This window comes from Apodemus sylvaticus, chromosome 14, assembly GCF_947179515.1.
Source record: "Apodemus sylvaticus chromosome 14, mApoSyl1.1, whole genome shotgun sequence".
Classification (NCBI taxonomy): domain Eukaryota; kingdom Metazoa; phylum Chordata; class Mammalia; order Rodentia; family Muridae; genus Apodemus; species Apodemus sylvaticus.
Window position 1 is genome coordinate 75,702,592 of NC_067485.1, and position 16,988 is coordinate 75,719,579.

Sequence of the window (16,988 nt, forward strand, 5' to 3'; positions counted from 1 at the left end):
CATTTCCTCACAAGTTATAATGGGTGTGAGGTATAAAACATTGCACTGGATCAAATCATAATAATCATTTCTGTTATCTATGTTTCTGGGATTTAGATAGTATCCCCTGACAAGCCCAGGCGACACGCTCACTGAAACTTTGCATGTATGGTACCTGATTTGTGGTCTTATGAATGGCTTCATTATCCAAAAATACTTAAATACTAGAAATAGAGTTTCTCATTTATTTTTCTATTTTGTTGGTTTCCTTTTATTTATTAAACATTTTAACTTTTTGAAATTGAACTGGATAGAATGTGAGACCCGAACTCCCTTTCCCTATTTTGTGGACCCAGTCTTCTTTTGGACAAGTCAAGGAATAGAAATGAAAATCTCCATGTTATTAACTCATAAGTAACTTCCAAGGTTATATTATTGACAAAACCAAAAGGAAGTAAAATTACTTTCTGGTCTTAGTACTGACGAGAAGACCTGGGAAATATTTAAATTGTGTCCACCAAAAATATATGCTTTTCCACATCTCATATTTATGCTTCACTAACTTCATGTGTAATATGAGTCGTTGACATCGAGTCTCGTTTATATTTAGTATTGTTAAAACAGAGATTTGCGCCCACATCCTAAAGAGCTAATTGCTAGTTTAAAGGGACATGCATTTCTTTGACATAATGGTAAGTGGAGCCATAAAGTTCTGTGCTAAACTGAAAAGTCAATTATGATGTCAGAACAATTTGTTTAAAATAAAAGGTAATTATAGAGATACTTCTCCATTTGTCCAAATCAGTATTGATGTAGTTGATTCTTTTACATGTCTCCTTGACATTTCTAGATATATGTTAGAGAGCTCTTATTTCTACTTTTAAACAATACTGAGTAAAGTTTTCTTTGCTGTATCTTTAAGTACCCAGGGATAGATTTGACCTAGTGGTCCATAAGTAAATTGCCATAGAATTTCAGCTAGAAGAAAATACCCATGTGGCCCTGAAGCAATGTGAAAATACGTTTTATGGCAACATATCTTGGTTCTTTGAAAATGTCAGTGATAAAGACAAATTATTCTGAATCTCTAGTCTTTTGTAGTTCCCGAAACATTTCAGAAAAGCTACAATGAGTGGGGGCAAATGTCTTAATTTGTGCCATGATCATAACAGTTGGGTATGTGGCATGTAGGCTGTCTCGATTTACAGAGAATGTAACATGAAAAGGGAAAATTATTTATTTTTAAATTTAATTTATAGACTCAGCTTTGACACAGGCCAGGTTATTTTGCTTTATGGATCCACAAATGAGAACAGCTAATGTGTATTACATGACCAAATTACTATGAACTCACCATAGATAGACTAAGCAATTTAATTCTAATGGTGAATGACAACATATCTTTCTACAGTGATTCTTCAGTAACAGTGGAAAACTGAAAAATAGGAAGCATGAAGAAAATAATGAAGACTAGTCTAAATTTGGTCAGCCATTAATTGAAAGACAGTCCATAGTAAATAACTAGAGCATAATAAAACATTATAAAGAAATAACAATTAATGAGAGTTCATCTTATTGCAATCCATGTTAGCCTTTATAATTTGCAAATAAGTTCTTGTTCTCAAATAAATAACATAGTAGATCCACTGTATTAGAAACAAAATTTCAGTGTTGGAGGATGATATTAAATAGTTCCTATATTTTATGTCAGAAGTAACATAACATAACACAGATAAGTGTGTTGTGTATCATTGCATTTACAATTAATATCTATAGCTAGTATCTTTTGGATATTTGATATAAAGATTTTGTCAGTGTATGGTGTACATTTTGATGATAGTATTAGGTTTTTTATGGTACTGCTTATATGAAAGTGAACACACAGAACATGACAAGACAATATTTAATTCAGGTAAAGGTGAACTGTATACCTATAGTTCTTTTGGAAAGTTAGTTATGTCAATAATGTTTTGCTGGGTTACACAGCTGAAAGGATGTCCTGCAAAATACTTTTCCTGAAGTAGACACAGGTGAAAGGATGTCTTGCTAAAGGAAACACGTGGAAGGAATTTTTTTAAAACAATTATTAGACATTTGCTTTATTTACGTTTTAAATGTTATTCCTTTACCTAATTTTCCCCTCCCTAAATCCCTTATCCTACCCCCCTCCCTGCTCATCAACCACCCTCCCAGTTTCCTGACCTGGCATTCCCCTACACCGGGGCATCAAGCCTTCACAGGACCAATGGCCTCTCCTCTCCTTGATGTCTGAAAAAGCCATCCTCTGATACTGGAGCCATGGGTCCCTCCATGTGGACTCTTTGGTTCATGGTTTAGTTCCTGGGAGCTCTGGGAGTACTCGTTGGTACACATTAATGTTCCTCCTATGGAGCTGCAAACCTCTTCATCTCTTTGGGTCCTTTCTCTAGTTGCTCCATTGGGGACCCTAAGCACAGTCCATTGGTTGGCTGTAAGCCATGGGTATTTTGACTCCTCTTCTAAGAAGGACCAAAGAATCCACACTTTGGAATTCCTTCTTCTTGAATTTCATGTGGTCTGTGAATTGTATCTTGGTTATTCTGAGCTTTCGGGCTAATATCCACTTATCAGCAAGTACATACCACATGTGCTTTTTTTGTGATTGGTTTACCTCACTCAGTATTATATTTTCTAATTCCATCCATTTGCCTAGGAATTTCATAAATTCATTGTTTTTAATAGCTGAGTAGTGCTCCATTATATAAATGTAGCACATTTTCTGTATCCATTACTCTGTTGAGGGATATCTGGGTTCTTTCCAGCTTCTGGCTATTATAAATAAGGCTGCTATGAACATAGAGGAGCATGTGTCCTTATTACATGTTAGAGCATCTTCTGAGTATATGCCCAGGAGTGGAATAGCTGGGTCCTCAGGTAGCACTGTGTCCAATTTTCTGAGGAAGCACCAAACTGATTTCCAGAGTGTTTTTTACTTGCTTGCAATCCCACCAGCAATGGAGGAGTGTCCCTATTTCTCCATATCCTCTCCAGCATCTGCTGTACCCTGAGTTTTTGATTAGCCATTCTGCATTGTATGATGTGGAATCTCAGAGCTGTTTTGAGTTCCATTTCCCTGATGATAAAGGATGTTGAACAATTATTTCTTTAGGTCTTTCTCAGCCATCTGGTATTCCTCAGTTGAGAATTCTTTGTTTAGTTCTGTATCGCATTTTTTATTAAGGTTATTTGTTTCTCTGGAGTTTAACTTCTTGAATTCTTTGTATATATTGGATATTAGCCTTTTATTGGATGCAAGGTTGGCAAAGATCTTTTCCCAATTTGTTGGTTGCTGTTTTTTCCTAGTGATAATGTCCTTTGCCTTACAGAAGCTTTGCAATTTTATGAGGTCCCATTTGTCAATTCTTTTTATTATTAGATATATTCTTTATTACATTTCAAATATTGTCCCATTTCCTGGTTTCCCCCCAGTCCCATAACTCATGTCCCCTCCCCCTGTTCCCCAATCAACCTTCTCCTACTTATCTGTCCTCCTACACTGCAGCATCGAGCCTTCCCAGGACCAAGGGCCTCTCCTCCCTTTGATGTCCAACAAGGCCATCCTCTGCTGCCTATGCATCTGGAGCCATGGGTGCTTCCATGTGTACTCCCTGGTTAATGGTTTTGTCCCTGGGAGCTCTGGGAATACTTGGTAGCTCATATTGTTGCTTCTCCCATGGCACTGCAAACCCCTTCAGCTCCTTGGGTCCTTTCTCTAGCTCCCCCATTGGGAATCCTGTGCTCAGTTCAATGGCTGGCTGAGAGTGTCCCACTCTGTTTTTGTCATGCATTAGCAGAGCCTCGTGGGTGACAGCTATATCCAGCTCCAGTCAGCAAGCACTTGTGGGCATCCACAATAGTGTCTGGGTTTTGTAACTATTTGGATGGATACCTAGGTGGGGTAGTCTCTGGGTAATCTTTCCCACAGACCCTGACCCCCACTTTGTCTCTCTATCTCCTTCTGTGGGTATTTTCTTACCCCTTATAAGAAGGACCAGAGTATTCATACTTCGTTCTTCCTTCTCGAGCTTCATTTGATCTGTGAATTCTGTCTTGGGTATTCCAAGCTTCTGAGCTAATATCCACTCATAGTGAGTGCATACCATGTGTGTTCTTTTGTGATTGGGTTACCTCACTCAGGATGGTATTTTCTAGTTCCATTCATTTGCCTAATAATTTTATGAATTCATTGTTTTTAATAGCTGAGTAGTATTCCATTGTGTAAATATTCCACATTTCTGTATCCATTTCTCCATTGAGGGACATCTGGGTTCTTTCCAACTTCTGGCTATTATAAATAGGCTTTTATGAACATGTTGAGCCTATCTTAGAGCATAAACTATTGGTGTTCTGTTCAGTAAACTTTCCCCTGTGCCCATATGCTCCAGGCTCTTCCTGATTTTCTCTTCTATAATATTCAGTGTTTCTGGTTTTATGTGAAGGCCCTTGATCCTCTTGGACTTGAGCTTTGTACAGGGAGATAAGAATGGATCAATTTGCATCCTTCTACATATTGGCTGCCAGTTGAACAGCACAATTAGTTGAAAATGCAGTTTTAACATTTCAAAATGTATGGTTTTAGCTTTTTTGTCAAAGATCACGTGACCATAGTGTGTGGGTTCATTTCTGGGTCTTCAATTCTATTCCATTGATGTACCTGCATCAATGTCATGTACCAATACCATGAAGTTATTATGATTGCTCTGTAGTACAGCTTGAGCTCAGGGATTGTGATTCTGGCAGAGGTTCTTTTATTGTTGAAAATAGTTTTCGATATCATGGGTTTTTTATTATCCCAGATAAATTTGGAAATTGCTCTTTTTAACTCTATGAAGAATTGAATTGGAATTTTGATGGGGATTGCATTGATTCTGTAGATTGCTTTAGGCAAGATGGCCATTTTTACTATATTAAACCTACCAATCCATGAGAATGGGTGCTCTTTTATCTTTTGAAATCTTCTTCAATTTCTTTCTTCAGAGACTTGATGTTCTTGTCATACAGATGTTTCATTTGCTTGGTTGGAGTCCCACCAAGGTATTTTATATTATTTGTGGCTATTGTGAAAGGTGTCATTTTCCTAATTTCTTTCTCAGCCTTTTTGTCCTTTGAGTATAAGAAGGCTACTAATTTGTTTGAGTTAATTTTTTATCCAGACATTTTGCTGAAGTTGTTTATCAGTTTTAGGAGTTCTCTGGTGGAATTTTGGGGGTCACTTAAGTATACTATCATATTATCTTCACATAGTGATACTTTGAATTTGTCCTTTCCAATTTGTATCCCTTTGAGCTTCTTTTGTTTTATAATTGCTCTGGCTATGACTTCAAGTTCTATATTGAACAGGTAGGGAGAGAGTGGACAGCCTTGTCTAGTCCCTGATTTTAGTGGGACTGCTTCATGCTTATCTCCATTTAGTTTGATGATAGCCACTGGTTTGTTTTATATTGCTTTTACTATGTTTGGGTATGGGCCTTGAATTTCTGATCTTTCTAAGACTTTTATCATGAAGATGTGTTGGATTTTGTTTATGTAGTCAATTACATTGATGAATTACCTTATATTGAACCATCCCTGCATCCTTGGAATGAAGCCTACTTGATCATGGTGGATGATTCTCTTCTTGTGTTCTTGGATTTGGTTGGCAAGAATTTTATTGAATATTTTTGCATCAAAATTCATAAGGGAAATTTGTCTAAAGTTCTATATCTTTGTTGGGTCTTTATATGGTTTAGGTACCACAGTAATTGTGGCTTCATAAAACTAATTTGGTAGTGTTCCTTCTGTTTCTATTTTGTGGAATATTATGAAGGTTTGATAGAACTCTGCATTAAACCCATCTGGTCCTGGACTTTTTTTTGGTTGGGAGACTATTAATGATGGCTTCTATTTCTTCAGGGGTTATAGTACTGTTTAGATCTTTATCTGATCCTGATTTAACTTTGTTACCTGGTATCTGTCTAGAAAATTTTCCATTTCATCCAGATTTTCCAATTTTGTTGAGTATAGGCTTTTGTAGTAGGATCTGATGACTTTTTGGATTTCCTCAGTTTCTGTTGTTATGTCTTCCTTTTTATTTCTGATTTTGTTGATTTACATACTCTCTCTGTATCCTCTCAAGAGTTTTGCTAAGGGTTTACTCATCTTGTTGGTTTTTTCAAAAATCCAACTCCTGGTTTGGTTGATTCTTTATATAGTTCTTTTTGTTTCTACTTGGTTGATTGCAGCCCTGAGTTTGATTATTTCCTGCCACCTACTCCTCTTTTGTCTATTTGCTTCTTTTTGTTCTAGAGCCTTCAGTCATGCTGTCAAGATGCAAGTGTATGCTCTTTTCAGTTTCTTTTTGGAGGCACCCAGATCTATGAGGTTTCCTCTTAACACTGCTTTCATTGTGTCCCAAGTTTGAGTATGTTGTACCTTCAGTTTCATTTTTTTTGTATTTTTTCTTTTTTTTTATTTCATTCCATGTATTTTTTATTTACATTTCAAATGATTTCCCCTTTTCTGGTCTCCCACTCCCCGAAAGTCACATTAGCTCCCTTCCCTCCCCCTATTCTCCCACCCATCCCTTCCCACTTCCCTGTTCTGGTTTTGCCTTATACTGCTACAATGAGTCTTTCGAGAACCAGGGGCCACTCCTCCGTTCTTCTTGTACCTCATTTGATGTGTGGATTATGTTTTGGGTATTCCAGTTTTCCAGACTAATATCCACTTATTAGTGAGTACATACCATGATTGATCTTTTGAGACTGGGTTACCTCACTTAGTATGATGTTCTCCAGATCCATTCATTTGCCTAAGAATTTCATGAATTCATTGTTTCTAATGGCTAAATAGTACTCCATTGTGTATATATACCACATTTTTTGCATCCATTCTTCTGTTGAGGGATACCTGGGTTCTTTCCAGCTTCTGGCTATTATAAATATGGCTGCTATGAACATAGTGGAGCATAAATCCTTATTACATGCTGGGGAATCCTCTGGGTATATGCCCAGGAGTGGTATAGCAGGATCTTTCGGAAGTGACTTGCCCAGTTTTTTGAGGAACCGCCAGACTGATTTCCAGAGTGGTTGTACCAATTTTCAACCCCACCAGCAGTGGAGGAGTGTTCCTCTTTCTCCACACCCTCGCCAACACCTGCTGTCTCCTGAGTTTTTAATCTTAGCCATTCTGACTGGTGTAAGGTGAAATCTCAGGGTTGTTTTGATTTGCATTTCCTTGATGACTAATGAAGTTGAGCATTTTTTAAGATGTTTCTCCACCATCAGAAGTTCTTCAGGTGAGAACTCTTTGTTTAACTCTGTACACCATTTTTTAATAGGGTTATTTGGTTTTCTGGGGTCTAACTTCTTAAGTTCTTTGTATATAGTGGATATTAGCTCTCTATCTGATGTAGGGTTGGTGAAGATCTTTTTCCAATTTTTTGGTTGCTGATTTATCCTTTTGATGGTGTCCTTTGCTTTACAGAAGCTTTGTAACTTTATGAGGTCCCATTTGTCAATTCTTGATCTTAGAGCATAAGCTATTGGTGTTCTGTTCAGGAACTTTCCCCCTGTACCGATATCCTCAAGGGTCTTCCCCACTTTCTTTTCTATTAGCTTCAGAGTGTCTGGCTTTATGTGGAGGTCCTTGATCCATTTGGAGTTGAGCTTAGTACAAGAAGATAAGGATGGATCAGTTCGCATTCTTCTGCATGCTGACCTCCAGTTGAACCAGCACTATTTGTTGAAAAGGCTATCTTTTTTCCATTGGATGTTTTCAGTCCCTTTGTCGAGGATCAAGTGGCCATAGGTGTATGGGTTCATTTCTGGATCTTCAATCCTGTTCCATTGATCTGCCTGCCTGTCACTGTACCAATACCATGCAGTTTTTAACACTATTGCTCCGTAGTATTGCTTGAGGTCAGGGATACTGATTCCCCCAGAATTTCTTTTGTTGTTGAGAATAGTTTTAGCTATCCTGGGTTTTTTGTTATTCCAGATGAATTTGAGAATTGCTCTTTCTAACTCTATGAAGAATTGAGTTGGGATTTTGATGGGTATTGTGTTTAATCTGTATATTGCTTTTGGCAAAATGGCCATTTTAACTATATGGCCATTTTAATTCTGCCGATCCATGACCATGGGAGGTTTTCCCATTTTTTGAGGTCTTCTTCCATTTCCTTCTTCAGAGTCTTGAAGTTCTTGTCATACAGATCTTTCACATGTTTGGTAAGAGTCACCCCAAGGTACTTTATACTGTTTGTGGCTATTGTGAAAGGTGTCAGTTCCCTAATTTCTTTCTCAGCCTGCTTATCCTTTGAGTATAGAAAGGCTACTGATTTGCTTGAGTTGATTTTATAACCAGCCACTTTGCTGAAGTTTTTTTTTTTATCAGCTGCAGGAGTTCTCTATTGGAGTATTTTGGGTCACTTAAGTAGACTATCATATCATCTGCAAATAATGATAGTTTGACTTCTTCCTTTCCAATTTGTATCCCTTTGACCTCCTTATGTTGTCTAATTGCCTGAGCTAGTACCTCAAGTACAATATTGAAAAGATAAGGAGAAAGGGGGTAGCCCTATATAGTCCCTGATTTTAGTGGGATTGCCTCAAGTTTCTCTCCATTTAGTTTAATGCTGGCTACCGGTTTGCTGTATATTGCTTTTACTATGTTTAGGTATGGGCCTTGAATTCCTATTCTTTCCAAGACTTTAAGGATGAAAGGATGCTGAATTTTGTCAAATGCTTTTTCAGCATCCAATGAAATGACCATGTGGTTTTTTTCTTTGAGTTTGTTTATGTAGCAGATTGCATTGATGGATTTCCATATATTGAACCAACCCTGCATCCCTGGAATAAAGCCTACTTGATTATGGTGGATGATCATTTTTATGTGTTCTTGAATTCGGTTGGCAAAAATTTTATTGAGTATTTTTGCATCGATATTCATAAGGTAAATTGGCCTGACATTCTCTTTCTGTTGTTATATCTCCCTTTTCATTTCTAATTTTTTTAATTTGGATATTTTCTCTCTGCCCTTTGGTCAGTCTGGCTAAGGATCTATCTATCTTGTTGATTTTCTCAAAAAAACAGCTCCTGGATTCATTGATTCTTTGTATAGTTCTCTTTGTTTCCACTTGACTGATTTCAGCCCTGAGTTTGATTTCCTGTCCTCTACTCCTCCTGGGTGAATTGGCTTCTTTTTGTTCCAGGGCTTTCAGGTGTGTTGTTAAGCTGCTAGTGTATACACTCTCCATTTTCTTTATGGAGGCACTCAGGGCTATGAGTTTTCCTCTTAGCACTGCTTTCATTGTGTCCCAAAGATTTGGGTATGTTGTGCCTTCATTTTCATTAAATTCTGAAAAGTCTCTGATTTCTTTCTTTATTTCTTCTTTGGCCAAGGTATCACTGGGTAGTGTATTGTTCAGCCTCCATGTGTATGTGGGATTTCTATTGTTTTTGTTGCCATTGAAGACCACTCTTACTCCATAGTGATCCGATAGGAGGCATGGGATTATTTTGATCTTCTTATATTTGTTGAGGTCTGTCTTGTGACCAATTATATGGTCAATTTTGGAGAAGGTATCATGAGGTGCTGAGAAAAAGGTATATTCTTTTGTTTTAGGATGAAATGTTCTATAAGTATCAGTTAAGTCCAATTGGTCCAAAGCTTCAATTAGTTTTATTGTGTCCCTGTTTAGTTTCTGTTTTCCTGATCGGTCCATTGAGGAGAGTGGAGTGTTGAAGTCACCCACAATTATTGTGTTAGGTACAATGTGTGCTTTGAGCTTTAGTAAAGTTTCTTTTATGAATGAGGGTGTCCTTGCATTTGGCGCATAGATGTTCAGAATTGAAAGTTCTTCTTGGTGGATTTTTCCTTTGACCAGCAAGAAGTGTCCTTCTGTATCTCTTTTGATGTCTTTAGGTTGAAAGTCAATTTTATCTGATATTAGAATGGCTACACTGGCTCGTTTCCTGAGACCATTGGCTTGTAAAATTGTCTTTCAGCCTTTTACTCTAAGGTAGTTTTTGTCTTTGATGTTGAGGTGTGTTTCCTGTATGCAGCAAAATGTAGGGTCCTATTTCCTTATCCAGTCTGTTAGTCTATGTCTTTTTATTGGGGAGTTAGTTGAGTCCATTGATGTTAAGAGATATTAAGGAATAGTGATTATTACTTCCAGTCATTTTCAATGTTATTTTTATATTTGAGTGGTTATCTTCTTTTGGGTTTGATGAAAGAAGGTGACTATATTCCTTTTTCCAGGGTGTCGTTTCCCTCCTTGTATTGGATTTTCCTCCTATTATTCTTTGTAGAGCTGGGTTTGTGGAAAGATATTATGTAAATTTTGTTTTGTCATGGAATATCTTGGTTTCTCCATCTATTGTGATTGAGAGTTTTGCTGGGTCTAGTAGTCTTGCCTGACATTTGTGTTCTCTTAGAGTCTGCATGAGATCTGCCCAGGATCTTCTAGCTTTCATTGTCTCTGGTGAAAAGTCTGGTGTGATTCTGATAGGTCTTCCTTTATATGCTACTTGGCCTTTTTCTCTTGCTGCCTTTAATATTCTTTCTTTGTTTAGTACATTTGGGGTTTTGATTATTATGTGACAAGAGGTATTTCTGCACAGGTCCAATCTGTTTGGAGTTCTGTAGGCTTCTTGTATATTCATGGGCATCTCTCTCTTTAAGTTGGGAAAGTTTTCTTCCATAATTTTGTTGAAGATATTTGCTGGCCCTTTCAGCTGCAAATCTTCACTCTCATCTATACCTATAATCCTTAGGTTTGGTCTTCTCATTGTGTCCTGGATTTCCTGGATGTTCTGGGATACAAGCTTTTTGCATTTTGCATTTTCTTTGACTGTTGAGTCAATGGTTTCTATGGTATCTTCAGCATCTGAGATTCTTTCTTCCATCTCTTGTATTCTGTTGTTGATATTTGCATCTATGGCCCCTGATTTCTTCTTAAGGTTTTCTATCTCCAAAGTTGTCTCCCTTTGTGATTTCTTAGCTTTTTTCTACTTCTGATTTTAGATCCTGGATGGTTTTGCTTAGCTCCTTCACTTGCTTGTTTGTGTTTTCCTGTAATTCTTTAAGAGATTTTTGTATTTCCTCTTTCATGATTTCTGCTGTTTGACTCACTTTCTCGTGCATTTCTTTAAGTTTTTTTTTTGTGTTTCTTCTTTATTGGCTTCTATCTCTTGAGCCTTATTCTCCTGAATTTCTTTAAGTGTTTTTTGTGTTTCCATTATACGGGTTTCTAGTTTATTCATGTTCCCCTGTATTTCTTTAGGAGATTTATTTATGTCCTTTTTGTGTTCTTCTAGCAGCATCATGACCACTGATTTTAAATCCAAATCTTGTTTTTCTGGTGTGTTTGTGTGATCAGGACTTGCTGATGTTGGAGAGTTTGGTTCAGACACTGCCATATTGCCTAGGTTTTTGTTAGTAGTGTTCCTGCATTTCTCCTTGTTATTTCTGGCGTTAGTTGGACTTGTCTCTGGCTGGTATTTGTGCCCCCTGTGAGGCTATATGGCTCTTTCTGCAACATTGGATGACTGGGTTTTTCCTGTTACAGATTGCTAATGCGCTGCCCTCCTCTTGGGTGTCCTTGCAGCCCTAGTGTGCCTTGGCCCAGGCTGTCTTTGTGCCTGAGGTGAGTTTTCTGTATGCAGTAAACTGTTGGGTCCTGTTTATGTATCCAGTCTGTTAGTCTACGTCTTTTTATTGGGGAATTTATTCCATTGATATTAAGAGATATTAAGGAAAAGTAATTGTTGGTTGTTGCTATTTTCGTTATTAGAGGTGGAGTTATTTTTATGTGGCTCTCTTCTTTTTGGTTTGTTAAAAGAAAATTATTTTCTTGCTTTATGTGGAAGGACTCTTGATGAAGGAGTATAAGTATGAACCTGCAGACAGTAGAAGAACCACATATGCCTTACATAGTTGTTGTTGAGCTCAACTTGTGATAATGCTGCCATTGAGAGAAGCACACCTAAAAACTGCTCATGAGTTTCTGTGGCAGCTTGCCACTTCTGTGGCCTCACGTCAGTCTGGTTGGCAACCCTGGCAGTTTTTTCAGGATTGAACTACAGCTCCCTCATATCTGCTTGCTGAAAGGATTGGAGTGTAGCTTCTGTTTCGTGTGCATTTTCTGCCTTCCTAGAGGACTGGTCTGCAGCTGCTAAGATGTGTTTGGTGTTTGCTATGGGATTGAACTACTACCCAAGAAGATGGAGCTCACTCTCAAAGAACTATTTCTGAACAGGTCCACATCCTGCATATCCCAATAACTCTTCTCTTCCACTACCTCTCCTGTTATTTTGCTAGAGGAGGAGTTAAACCTTTATTAAAAGTAGGTTGCAAAAAATTAGGGCCTACATTAAACACTGACTTAACTTAGTACCTGTGAGAAGAGATGTAAATTGTCCAAAAGAAAAGAAAAGACATAAACTAAAGTAATAATAAATGAAGCCCAGGAGATGGAAGGGATTACTAGAAACTGCCAACTAATAAAAGAATGGAACCTAGAACGTTTTGGAAGGAGATAGCTTGGTGGATTATTTCCTCATAGGCTAGAACTCCACTGAGGATGAACTTTAGATTCACTGGAGACAGGTGTTTAAGTATCCAGCCATAAACAGAATGTGTGAGATCAGTTGTATGTATGAGAAAAGAGAAAAATACTGAAAAGTCAGCTCTGTGTGGAAGAAAAGACATGAGACTTATACAGCCTCGGAGCACATCAAATTTTATTTTGTAAATGGTAGAGACAGATTCTGTGTGTTAGCTGTGTCTCCTTAAGCATCCTGATTGCCTTGTTTGTAGCTCCAAATGAATCACCCTGAATATAGCTTTCATGTTGCTTTTTGCTCTGAAATTTATATTTCCGTGTGATGTATGGGGATCCAGTGTCTTAAGGAGTGCCTTGCAGCCTGGCACCAGCAGAAGCCATTAGTGGTTAGAACCTTTTTCCCTGGGATGCCCTATTTCTTCTAATGCTTTAAATTCTTAGCTAGACCAAAGAGTCCTACTATGAGTCTTTCTTTTCCTCTCTCTTTAATATTGTAATTTAATTACAATATCTCTTCCATCCCTTCCATCCCCTAAGCCTTCCATACACATGCCTTTCTACTCTCCTTCACATTCACGGTCTCTTATTTTTCACATTCCTTGTTATTGCACACATACTTGTATGAACACATATTTCTAAATATAACCTGTTGAGTCCATAGGCTATTATTTGTTGCTGTGACCAAATTCCTAATAAGAAAAATCTAAAAGAGTATTTTTGGATCACCATTTGAGGATCCACTATTTATAGTAAATGTGAAGTGGCAGCAATGGTAGGTGGCTGATCCTGTTGAGGCCACGAGAAGCATATAGTCAACAGGAAGTAAAGCTAGGCTATAAAACATTAAGCTCTGCCTCCAGACATACTCCTTCCAGTGCGGCTCTACCTTCTAAAAGATCTACAACCTTCTACAGGAGTAGAACCAGTCGCGGACCAAGTGTTCACTCACAGGAATCTATGTGGGACATTCCCACTCAAGTCACAGCAGGTTTTTCTGGAAAATTAATGCTTTAATTTCTATTCCATGGCTACTGTTTCTGTGTTCCAATATTGTGGTACTTGTTTGCTTATTGGATTTTTAGAAAATGAATGGAGATATCTTGGGTTTAAAACTCAAATAAACTTTGGTAATGTAATTACTTTGAAACACAAATTGAGTTTCCTTGTGACCACTAGTTACTATTAGCACTTATGTAAATTCCTTAATTTTTTAAATCCTTTGTGCCCATCCATAAAAACTTAAAAATATTATAATGACCTTATGGCGTTAGTTCTTAGATTAACTGTGATAATTTACCTATAGATAGAGTGCCTAAATAGTACCAGGCCTTATTTTTATTGTGAGTAATTTTTAACATCTATTATTGAAAAAATCTTTACAGGATTGGACTGATTAATATTTAAACTAAATTAGTATTAAAATACATAGAATGCAAATAATTAATGATAAAAATATTACTTTATAAGTTATTTGAATTAATGTAGCAATTTTTAAATTTGTTTTTGAGATAAGGATTGGTGTCTCTGTTGCTTAGTTTTAACTGTAAAGTTGACACACTACACAGGAACATCTGGAAGAGAGGACAAATGTCTTTTTTTGACACTTGATATTCTTTATTAGATATTTTCTTTATTTATATTTCAAATGTTGTCCCCTTTCCTTGTTTGCCCTCTGAAACCCCCCTATCCCATCTCCCTCCCCCTGCTCACCAACCCACCCACTCCAGCTTCCATGAAGGACAAATGTCTTTCGCTTGTTTCTTTGTTTTGTTTTGTTTTTGAAACAGGGTTTCTCTGTATAGCCCTGGCTGTCCTGGAACTCACTCTGTAGACCAGGCTGGCCTCAAACTCAGAAATCTGCCTGCCTCTGCCTCCCAAGTGCAGATTAAAGGCATGTAGCACTACTGCCCGGCTAGGACAAATGTCTTAATAAGGACATTTGTAGGTCAGGTTGGCTTGTGGGTATGTATTTAGAGAATTTTCTTGATCATTTATTGATGTAGCAATTCCTAGAATCCATGTTGGGTGCTATCACTCCCTAGGCTACCAGAACTGTGGAGAGTGAAAAAGTCTAGTAACATGTTCATTTCCTCTCTACTCCTCACCGTAGAAATGGCGTGGGACTGTTTATGTTCCTGCCTTGATTTCCCGGAAATAGTAGCCTATAGCCTGGAATCATAAGCCAATAGAATTTGCTCCTTCTCCCTAAGTTTGTGATTGTTCAGGTATTTTATCCCAATCACAGAAATGATACTAGGCCAAGGTCATTTGTAGTTTTGAATGAGTTCTGGGATTATAGAAGCAATCCCCAAATTAGAATTTAGAGTTATTTCTTAAGATCTTGACTTTTAATGCATAACTGAATTTTATTAGATTTTATTACCCTCAGTTGTGAAAAGAGGGTTTGGATTGAATAATCATCAGAAACCCAATGTTGTGTCTCAATACAATCCTGATATTTTCATTAAAAATTTTCATTAACATTTTTCATTAAAACATTCTTAATAAACTTATTTTATAGTCACATTCCTCTTATGTATCTGATTTATTTTTCTAATTCATTACTTAAATTAATCCAAATATTCAAGGCAGTAATTTATTGATTTCAAACAAACAAACAATTTATCTGGCAGGACTTTTAAATATTTGCTCAAAAATATTTAAATATATTTTCATTTATTCTTGCAGGAAAACAGTCTTGATATTTGTTTCCACTGAATATGTCTTTTAACTGTGCCATCATGCTTCTTTTATTACAGGGAGAAGACAAAGCCAAGGTTGTAAGATCCAAAGAAAGAGTCGGGAACAGGGAGACACTGGAAGTCTTGCCAGAGAAATTACTGTGGTAGATCTGCAAGCTGATCTCTAGACTTGGGTTGTTCAGATGAACTGAGATAAACTTCAGAGAAACGTCTGCACTTTACAGCTTTATCTGAAACACCCCAAACATTGGCATTTCTCCCATTCAGCTCTCTAGTTTTTCCTAATGAGAGACTATTAGACTCATGCTCTTCATCACTACTGGAAACTTCTGCTGCTCAGTTATGCAATTTTTATAGAAAGCACACACTGCATCGTTCTGTGCCTGTTAAAAGTAAAAGACAAATGATTTGTTTGCTTGAGCATGTCTGTCTGTCCTTCCTCAGATCCTACCTCCAGTCACCCAGTGGATGCCCAAATTCTACACCAAATAAGTATTAAGTAGTAGTTATTAAAAAGTTGTAACAAATTGCAGTTATATCTAATGATGTGTACAAAATAATTTTATGCAATAGCTATATGGTACGGGTGATTGAATCAAATCAAAGCATGTGACATGTTTCTTTATTTCTTCATGAGAACATATTATTTATTCTTCTCATCTTAGTTGATATCTGTGACTTTTGATCCTCATTTCTTCATTCTGCCCCACCCCCAGGTTCTTGCAAACATGCCTGTACTTTCTGTTTCTATAAGTTTGCTTTGTTTTCCATGCATAGACAAGGATATGCATTTATCTTTCAGTGTCTGGCTCATTCCACAGTGTCTTCCAGTTCCATTCATGACTGATGGAATTTCCTCCTTGTTGTGTGGAGGTCAGAGGATGAGTTCTGATGTTATTTTTTTGGTTCTTTCTTTCTTTTTTCTTTCTTTCTTTCTTTCTTTCTTTCTTTCTTTCTTTCTTTCTTTCTTTCTTTCTTTCTTTCTTTCTTTCTTTCTTTCTTCCTCCCTTCCTCCCTTCCTCCCTCCCTCCCTTCCTTCCTTCCTTCCTTCCTTCCTTCCTTCCTTCCTTCCTTCCTTCCTTCCTTCCTTTCTTTCTTTCTTTCTTTCTTTCTTTCTTTCTTTCTTTCTTTCTTTCTTTCTTTCTTTCTTTCTTTCTTTCTGAATATAGCTGAGAAGCTTGCCCTTGAGCTTCTAAGGAATTCTCCCTTCTCAGCCACTTGAGTATCAACATTGGGATTATAGATGTGCACTACTAAGTTCAGATAACAGGGGCCATGGGAATGCTAACTCAAGTACTCACACACTAGCAAGCGCTTTATCCAGCAACTTTATCTCCCTATCCCTGATTGTCTTCTTTTGAAAGGCTACATAATAGCTCTTCGTGTAAAGATGCCATATTATCTGTGCCCACACATCCTCTGATAGACAGCCTTGGCTACAGTGAATGATACAGAAGTGAGCATGGTAGGGCATCTGCTTTTAATATAATGGGTTTGAATCCTTGGTACTTTGAATCCTTGATACTTTCTAAGTGAAGGATTACTTCATTTAAATTTATTCTGACATCACTGTTCTCAAAACACCCCATTGTTCCTGTTAAGCAGTGTTTTCTCTCAGTGCAATGAATAACAATCCTAGCTTGCTTAACTGCAAGATTTATCCTGGTAATGGTATCTTCAGAACCCTCATAAAAAAGCTTGTTGTTATCATGTGGAATTTC